We start from the raw sequence: 10,303 nt of genomic DNA on the forward strand, positions 1-10,303 counted from the left end.
TTGAAGACTTACAGAAACGATGTGGACCCATAGCATCCACATGCCGACATGGCTTCTTCTCTATCAATTCAAACTCAAATAGGAGCAACGAACCCCAGACTCAAGAGAACACTTGCCTCCGTGGTGGAAACAGGGGCTTGAGAAAGAGAAGGACAGAGAAATGAAAAAATATTCTTAATATGCTAGTTTTTAAGCTGAGTGGTGAATTCCTGGTGTCTAACTTATTCACATGTCTTAAAACATGCACGTGTCACATATTTTATGCATCGAATATTGCAGGATGCAAAATAATTAACATTTTTTCAGAGTTCCACAGGTCTTTAGCAACAAGTCCATTTGAATGGTTTTATCGACTTTCTTTTACAGAATTTTACTTCTTTTGCTGCATTTCATAAATGTTTCAATGATCATTTTTATTCCTTCAAACAGAGAACAAAAGGTGCTACCTGGAGGTGTGATGGTGATGTGCCTCAGCCTTTCTCCACGGATGAGAAAATGGATGTCGTTCTCCAGATCAGACCCTTGAGACATCTTTAAAAGGTTGTTTTTGCACTCGAGCCCAGACAGTCACCGTGACCCTAAAGACAGCCCGGCACAACTCCTAACAGCTCCCCATTGCTGCAGAGGGACACTTCCTTACAAGGAGGCAATGAAAGATAGCCCGGCTGAGCCGAGGAGCAGGCTTGCTATTCTCCGCAGTTTGATGCCACCTCGTAGGTGCCTCCTGCGTGCCCAGCGTTCTGAGGGCCACTGAGGACCCAGGGACAACTGGGACAAGAAGACTCAGCGGCTATCTCCAGGAACCCTCTTCCTCGTGGCGAGAGGCCGACAAGGAAACAGCAGTGCAACCACGTCAAAGAAACCCAGTAACTCGGGAGCAAGAAAAGGGACCTTGAACTTGCAGCCAGGGAGGTGGATGGTGCATTAGAAAAAGCTGCTGAAGGTGGGGAAAAGGCACTTCAGAGAATGCACAGAATGCACAAAGATGGGGACACAAATGTGGTAGTGCTGGGCGTGCTTGGGTGGCTCAGTTGATTGAGTGCTGGCTTTGACCCTGATCATGATCTCGCAGTTCGTGGGTTCAAGCCCCACGCAGGGCTCTGTACTGACAGCTCAGAGCCTGGAGCCAGCTTCTGATTCTGTGTCTCCCTCTCTCTGCCCCTCCCCCACTCGTGCTCTGCCTCTTTCTGTTTCAAAAATAAATAAACATTAAAACTTTTTTTTTTTTTTAATGAATGCAGTGGTGCCAAATGGCATACTAGGTAGATTGCCTTTCATTTATAAACCCCAAATCCCATGAAAATGAGAAAATTCCACGGCCTGGGAGCAAGAAGGATGTCATCAGCACAGCAGACAGTTTGACAATTTCATGACTACGTCCACCCACCCTTAACTGTGGTTCCCTCAGCTTCCAGAACTGGGCATACACAGGTTATATTGCCAATTATTTCAAGTTTGTTCTGCAAGACTTAATACCTAATTATATTTGACTTGTATATTAAAGCTTATTTTACATCTCCTGAGCATTCTGCAAACTAATAACCTAAAGCGGGGGGTTGGCGGAGGGGGGACCGGCTCAGAACCACTGGAGGATAAAAGCAAACTCATCCAGAGGTTGGAAATTTTTAAAATAAAGAGATAACGAAAACCCAGGTCATAGGACATTCTCTGGAGTTCAATCATCCACTTCCTCCGTGGAAGGAGGTGGTTCTACAAGACTTTGTGGCCTTCCTTGCCCCAAGCCCCTTCCCTAGACACAAGCATTCTCCATTGCCATGAATCTTTTCAAAGAACTCGAGAGCTATTCCTGCCAGACAGAGGCACATGGTATGACTTCCACAAGCCAGTCTCAATAAGGTTTTTGGAATCACTCACTAGGCTGTGGGTGGGTTAAGAACTGATAGCCTGGGCTCTTGGTCTTTCTCACGGAAGACAGCCAACGGCAAGAGCTTGATTCCCCTTTCAGATGGCTGAGTCCCCTCTGGTCTCTTTCCGGCCTCTCCCATTTCCATCTGGGTAGCAAACCCTGCCGGCAGGAATCGTAATTAGGTGTGATTTAAGTGCACAATTTGCACAATGCTGTGAAACGCCAATGCAAAATCAAGGGAGTTTGGTCAAGAGGAAAATTTATTTTGGAAAAGGAGAGGAGACGGGGAGCAGGTGGCACTGGGCCATCTGCTTCAGAAGGGATAATTAGGATCCTGGTTCTGCTGAGAACATTTTTAGCAAAAGCATTCGCGAGGGTTGGTGAAAAACGAAGCGTCAATTCTGAGAAGGAAGTAGGAAGGGAGAGCAAAGGCTGAGCGGGCCGAGCTCTCCAGATGAAATCAGGCCGGGTCGGCCCTGAAAATGAAAACTTCCCCAAAAAAGACCCGGCCAGAAGGATCTATTGCCAGTAAAACGTAGCCTCAAAGCGGGCAAGACGACCCCGGCTCTGTTATACAGGCTCTTTGATCCACTGATACCATCCTATGCCTTTCATCTCCAGGAAGATCAGCAGTATGGGAAGCGTGTGGACAGACACGTTTTGAAATTGCTAAGACTGTTTTCCTTCTCAAGCTCTAGCCTGTGACTGTGTGGCTGCTTTTTTTTTTTTTTAAGCTCATTTATTTATTTTTGGGACAGAGGGAGAGAGAGCATGAGCAGGGGAGGGACAGAGAGAGAGGGAGAAGCAGAACCCGAAGCGGGCTCCAGGCTCTGAGCTGTCAGCACAGAGTCCGAAGTGGGGCTCGAACTCAGATCGTGACCTGAGCCGAAGTCGGACGCTTCACGGACCTAGCCCCACCAGGCGCGTGGCCACTTCTTGAAGCCTCTACCCCAGTCAAGGCCTGAGGCTTTAGGCATGGAACTCCTGGCATGAATACTCAGGGAGAAAGAGGCTTTAGGCATGGAACTCCCTGGCATGAAGGCCTCAGGGAAAGAAAAAGGAAGAAAAGGAGGGACGGAGGGAGGGAGGAGAGAGAGAGAGAGAGAGAGAGAACAGAAAAGAGCACAGAGTATGCTGTTGGGCTTTAACTTCTAGAAGGTATCGAGTTCCAAACAAGCATCAAGAATTTGCGTCAGTGAAGATGTGAGATGGTTTCTATAAAATTACCAATTCAAAGGTATTTGTGCTGTGTGATTAATAAATATTGTACACTTAGAATGTAATGCCACGGGGGCGCCTGGGTGGCTCAGTCGGTTGGGCGTCTGACTTCGGCTTAGGTCATGATCTCACAGTTCGTGGGTTCGAGCCCCACGTAGGGCTCTGTGCTGACAGCTCAGAGCCTGGAGCCTGCTTCGGATTCTGTGTCTCCCTCTCTCTCTGTCCCTCCCCTGCTCATGCTCTGTCTCTCAGAAATAAAAAAAAAGTTTAAAAAAAATTAAAAAAAAAAAAGAATCTAATGCCGTTTTAGTAGTTTCCGTAACGTGAACTAAATTAGTCAATGTATTGCAATATTTGCCAGCATCTATTATAATCACTGTAATTACCTTCATCTGTCTATTAAAAGACAATTTCTACTTCATGTCATTATCCTTACACTAAAATAGCACAACACAAATTAGAAATTGGAGATAGAAGAATTAGTTTCCTACCAGAATGGGGGTCTCTTGTGTGAAAACTTCGGGGACCGAGCCCGAGTTTGGTTACAAGAGTTTAAACTTAACTCGCAATCTGGCATGAAATAAAGTTAAACGGATAACTTTGAGCGGCGAGAACCCTCGTGAATTCAGACTTCATTAATGTGAACTTTTGCCATGTTTATCTTGGCTATATCCATAAAAATGCAGTTTCCCAGCAAATTGTTGTTATAAATTCAATTGCTTTTCAAACAAAAGCTTCCTAATGCTGACTTTGAGAGTCTTGAGGGTTTTAAAAGCAAGAACTTAAAAATGTTTTATATGCTACTGTAGATTATAACCTGTCACAAGGGCCCTGCTTACCCTTTTTTTCGGAATTAAAAATAATATAAGATCTACCCCCATCTAATAGATCTGGAAAAAACATACAATACTAAAAGGTAATGTCTTTTCCCCTTCCCTTACTTGAAAACAGTCTTATTAAAAGGTTACAGAGAAAGGGTTTATTGGAAGAAAAAAATTGAGTAGTATCTTCATGTGCATAATAAACATACAGTCTGCTTTCTTTTTAAGTGTATGTATTTTGAGAGAGAGCATGAGTGGGGGAGGGGCAGAGAGAGGGAGAGAGAGAATCCCAAGCAGGCTCTACGCTGCCAGCACAGATCCTGATGTGGGGCTCGATCTCACAAACTGTGAGATCATGACGTGGTTGAAATCAAGAGTTAGATGCCTAACTGACTAAGCCACCCAAGAGCCCTCAGTCTCCTTTTTTTAACATGCTGTATGAAGATAGAGTCTTGCCAGGGGCGCCTGGGTGGCTCAGTCGATTGAGCATCCGACTTCAGCTCAGGTCATGATCTCACAGTTTTTGAGTTGGAGCCCCACGTCGGGCTCTGTGCCGACAACTCAGAGCCTGGAGCCTCTTTTGGATTGTGTCTCCCTCTCTCTCTGACCCTCCCTTGCTCACACTCTGTCTCTCTCTCTCAAAAATAAATAACCATTAAAAAAAAAAAGATAGAGTCTTGCCAGACTCAATATATGTGCAGTGTCCTATAGACTATCTCCTCTTAGGGGACAGATGTGAAAGCCCCCCACCCTCCCAGCTTGGAATTCTTTGTGTCACTGGCTGACTTGAAATCCACCCAGGGCCCAACCCACTGATCTCTGGATAATTGCTGAAATGTTCTTCTGAATCCCCTTGAGTTTGAAGCAGAACTGCCCCTCATCTCTTCCCAAGGCCACCTTAGCCCACCTCCCTCCTGAGGAGTCCCTTACGTGTCCCTGTGACCCTTTACACACAAAAGCAGTCAGTGTGAGCACTTTCCTGGAACAGTTATAACACAGCATATAGTGAATCTTCCGGAACGCACCCTGGCTTGTGCAGGTGTAAGTGATTCCAAGTCATGGGGTCATAACAGCTTCACATCAGAAAGGGTAGCATCCAATTCAAAACTTTCATGTTACACCTGAGGAAAATGAATCCTAGGGAGGTGAAGTGACTCACCCAAGGTCACACTTCTCTTCTTGATGGCATTGTTAACAAATGCAGAAATTCAGTAGGCAAAATCATGCCTATTACCTACCAGTTCTTGTCATATTAGAAAATGATAGAAAGGCACAAATTTTTTTTCAAGCGTAGGCTTCACATGAACTCATATGAGCTCTATCCTTAATAATCTGTAAGCCCATAAGCCTTTATTTTATGAATGGTAAGGTTTTGTTAAGAAAGGAAATTCTCCCCACTTTGGGCTCTGTGCTAACAGCACGGAGCCTGCCTGGGATTCTCTCTCCTCTCTCTCTGCTCCTCCCCGATTTGTGCTCTCTCTCTCTCTCTCTCTCTCAAAATAAATAATTAAACATCTTAAAAAAAAGAGTTTTTAACGTTTATTTGTTTTTGAGACAGAGAGGGACAGAGCATGAACAGAGGAGGGTCAGAGAGAGGGAGATACAGAATCCGAAACAGGCTCCAGGCTCCGAGCTGTCAGCACAGAGCCCGACGCGGGGCTCGAACTCACAGACCGTGAGATCACGACCTGAGCCGAAGTCGGCCGCTTAACCGACTGAGCCACCCAGGCTCCCCAAAAAAGAGTTTTTAAAAACAGAAAGGAAATTCTCAGTTTCCCCACATTTTTGGCCCACATCGGCCCACAGTGCCGAAAAGAGTCTTTGTGCTCATATTCTGGCCTCCCTCCACTTCCTAGCCCTCTCCACGAGAAGGGGCTGTCTCCCTGATTGCTCAGAGCCTGATGGTCATGAGACCGCACGGCGCCAGGGGCTGTGTGACTGTGCCTCCAACAGGAAAGATACTACTCTTTCTTTTTCTACCTCCTGCACTGACAACAGGCTCAGCTCCGGCCTTCTGCACTCCCCGGCACTCAACAGTTAGAAAGCAATGGCCTCATCTGCCACCCGAGAAAACGCCCATCCATCTCCTCTCTTCTCCCACTGGGCGGCCTGACTTGGGCTACCAACTTGGCCTTCAGCATAAACCCCCTCTGGGCAACACTGACAATAAATGTGTCCCTGGCTAACGTCTAGCTCCTTTTCTCCTGGTGTGCTTTGCGTCAGCCTGTCTTTGGTCCACAATTCAAAGATCCTTCTTTAGGCTGAGGTCTGGGGGCTGAGAATAAGTAGAGATGCGGCGAGAAGGAGGCAGAAGGGGGACACTTCAGCTCAAGTTGAAGGCATGTGGCCTGCCCAGCTGGGTTCCAAGAGAGAAGCCCGGCACAGAGGGCGATGGGGGAACACTGGCTGGTCCCGGGGCTTTGCCAAGCTGTATTCCTACTGCTGATGCCGGTGTTGTGTTTCCCACGTGGTCCTTGTTCTTTGTATGTACGGATTCCCTAGAAGGAACCCCAAAAGGAAGGGGAGTGAGTGGGAGGGTTCAAGGACCAGCTTCTACTCCAAACCCACTGAACAAGTGCCTAAGTCCATAACATCACAGAATAAAAAAGATCCGGGTCTTTATCTAGCAAGAAACATAACCTGGCTCCTGAAAGAAGCTTCCTGAAGGAAGGCCATCAGCAGGATGCCCCTGCCCCAAGATGTCTCTGCTCTTTTTTTCCGGGAGCCATTGAAGAAAGTTTTGGAGATGGATGCCCGTGTTCCCATGCGGTTCACTTCTGGTCCTTTCCTCCAACAGAAATTCTCAATGGCTCAAGCTCACCGGTCATTTTACCAGAAGGACAAAGTGCCTGGTCATGCCTGTCTCGGGCCTCGGGCAAGTCTGCCTCCAAAGGGAAAGAGAAGAACCACTCATTGAGAGGCCACACTGAGCAGCTCACCTGGATGAGGTCCTACCTCATCCTACCCCCAGTGATCCTACCCCCGGTGGTAGGTCCTACCCCCGGTGATCAAATCTTCTAGTCCCAGTTCATGATGGGACTAGTCCCAGTTCTAGTCCCAAGTGCGTGATGATGTTTTTCTAGACAGAGAACCATGAATAGAAGTGATAGTTGTAAAGATAAAAAACGGGGAGTCCTTGGAAGACTTCTCCAACGGACCAGAGCCACAGCAGCTCTGAACTGAACCGAGTAGCTCGCTCTTTCAGCGAAGGGACCGGGCGGCCAGTGCGATCTTCAGAGCAATAGAGTGAAGTGGAAAGAGGGCCAGACTGTCAGGAAACCCAGGTGCTAGTCTTGTTGACCTGTGACCTGGTTGTGAAAACTGGGGGAACCACAGCCCCTCTGATACATGTGATACATGCTTTTTTTTCTCATCTAGAAAAACAGGCTTTTTTTCATCTAGAAAACAAAAGAGATGAATAACGTGACTGATGGGTCTCTTCCAGCTCTAGGAAATGCCCCCTCATCCGAGAGCTTAAAAGGAGAACGCCTATTTCTCCAACCGTGAAACATAAACCAAGAAGTGGCACAATTTACACTTGGTTTTTAAAACAACCAAACGCAATAAAAATGGTTTGTCAGAAAAGATTGAAATTCAATCCATTAAAATAATTGCTTCCCGTATCCCAAATTCAAAATAGATTGTTTCAGTCCATTGTGAGTGATTTTAAGAACTCTCACATTAACGACAATTTGGCCCTTTTCCCTGAAAAAAGTCCTGGTGGCTCATATTTCTGGTTCTGTAAGAGCAATTAACATTTCTCTCAGTGGGAATATGAGCAACAATTCGGAGCCATAAGTAACCAAGGAGTCCGTTTCCATTTCCAAGAGTGCAAAGAACAGAAACCCAAGGGTTTAGGCAGAAGCTGGAAAACAGCAGAGCTGTTGATGGTGTTTTGGAAATTCCAATTTCATTTTCAAGTGCAGGATGTGCCCAGAAGCAGGACTCAATGCAACAACCTACAACAGATGTCCTTAATTACTTCCTTCCCAGGCTCCTTCAAATGTTAGCAACCTGGAGACTTGGTCCATAAAACTGGCCGGAAATCTGTCCAAATCACTTTCTAATCATACACTTTAAACGTAGGCAGAAGTTACACCGTGATGTGACTCCCGTAAATCATGAGTCAACAGAGTGAGGCTCTGACCTCTGAAATCCTCAAGAACCAATGGGATTTCTACAGGCAACAGTAAAACCAAAATTTTGTTTCCCTTGAAATCGAAATGTCAAGGTTCTCTCTGCTCCCCTTGTTCTTTGTCCCGAGATGGAATACTCACTGCTTTCTAAGCTCTGGGACAGCCCAAACGTAAAACAGTGGGCCTTATCGCTGCCACTATGGCAAACGCATTTGCCAGACTCTGTGTCCCAATTTCCAGTCTGGAAAACTGGATATCCTGAGGACTGGACCTCCTCATGTGCCCTCCGTGCCTTTGCCATGCTCTTTCTTTCTCTTACTCCTTTATCCAGGCTGGTACCAATCAAAGAGCCTTGGCATTTCTTCCAATAAAATTTACAACGCCCAGCACCCCACACTGGTTTTGGTGAAGAGATCCCCTGAATACTAATCAGTAACACTCAACAACAATAAGAATTTATTTTGTCTCCAGGAGTCATTCTGAGATGTCTGTCACTGGTATAGCAGCAAACACCTCACAGAGACGTACAGAAGTGCCTTGTCCATCACTGCAGGGTAGGGAGAGGGGCAGGAGGCTGGGACACGGGGCTACAAGATGAAGAAGGATCAAAGAGAACAGAGTGTGCACTTTATGTTGGACAAAAGGAATTTTTAAGACCTTTTTAAGTTTTTATAAAACATCATCTTACGAACAAGATCGCCAGCGGGAGAGAAAATTTGGCCACGGTCGGTGCTGGGGCTGTACTTGCCCAAGGCAAACAAGAAATTCACCTGGAGGGAACCCAGGGCCCCCCTCAGGCAGGTGGGGAGTGCCGGACCCCTGCAGGCAGCCATCTGAGCGAGCATCACTACGACCTCGTCCTCGGAAGCCAAAGAGGCAGCTGTGCAGGTGCAATTTTCCCACCCCGAACGCGGCGCAAGAACGCGGCGCAAACGGTCCCTTGCCCTCTAGAGGGCCAGGCGGATTCACCAACGATGCAGCAGAAGTCCCTTGACCTCCGCTTCAGGACTTCCCTCCTTCCCTGCAGCCCCCAGCAGACCAGCTCTTCCTGCAAGTGCTCAGGGCAAGGCCGGAGGTAATTACTGGAAGGGCAGACGCGTCTCCCTTCCTGACTAACCCCGGCAACATTCTCCCAGTGCTGAGCAGCAGTCAGCAGCGGGCGTAACAGAGACACCGAGATGGATTCTCTTTCTATAAATAAACCCAGAAATCTGTTCTGGGACTCCAAAGTCATAAAGGTGCGATCCACACACCAGGCTCCCTTTTATTCACCAAGAAAACCTCGGCATTATGAAAGAATTATTCCGCACTCGAACAGAAGATTTTTCCCCTTGGAGGCCCTTGTAAATGTAAGTTAATGTTAAGACTGGAACAGCGCAGGAAGGGTGTACCCTAGTCTAGGGCCATGGAACAAGAGGAACTTTCTAGGCCTTTTTAATTTTCCCAAACAAAGTTTTTGGTCCTTGATTATTAGCATATTAGCACCGTGATTATTTTAAAACTTGATGTAGAGTCCTCTGGTATCTGCCCTACTTACATCTGATACATCTAACTCCATCTGTAGTTTTAAATCTGAAACTGACGCAGCTTACGGTTTTGGTGACGTCACAACTGTCAGGTAGGTGGCTTATCTCATACGATGGACAAAACTACCCGATGGTAGTGGTGGTCGAGTGGGTGCCACGGAGTCTCCATCCTGATCAACATCAGCTTGGGCTTTGTTCTTGACAGTGAATGCTAGATCCTGAGAGCCTTTTGTAGCCCCACCCACCTTTTTTTTTTTTAATTCTTTCTTCTTCCTTTTTTTTTTTTTTTACATTTTATTTTTAAAATACAAATTTTGGGAGGGCGCCTGAGTGGCTCAGTTGGTCGAGAGTCCAGCTTCGGCTCAGGCCATGATCTCACAGCTCATGAGTTCAAGCCCCACATCGAGCTCTGTGCTGACAGCTGGGAGCCTGGAACCTGCTTCAGATTCTGGGTCTCCCTCTCTCTCTGCTCCTCACCCACTCACGCTCTGTCTCTCTCTCTCTCAAAAATAAATAAACATCAAAAAATACTTTAAAAAATAAATAAAATAAAATACAAATTTTTTAATCTTTAAAAATGTTTATTTTTCCTTATACATAGAAGAGACATTTATGATTAAATGCACAAGTGTGTCCTATCAGGCGCGTTAGGTTTTTCATTTTGTTTTGCAACCCTGCTCCCGTTCTCCCTATGGCTTCACTCACATCATGGCCTCTTTCCCCCCGCCCCCACCG

This window comes from Panthera uncia, chromosome D1 (assembly GCF_023721935.1).
Source record: "Panthera uncia isolate 11264 chromosome D1, Puncia_PCG_1.0, whole genome shotgun sequence".
In the NCBI taxonomy this organism is placed as follows: domain Eukaryota; kingdom Metazoa; phylum Chordata; class Mammalia; order Carnivora; family Felidae; genus Panthera; species Panthera uncia.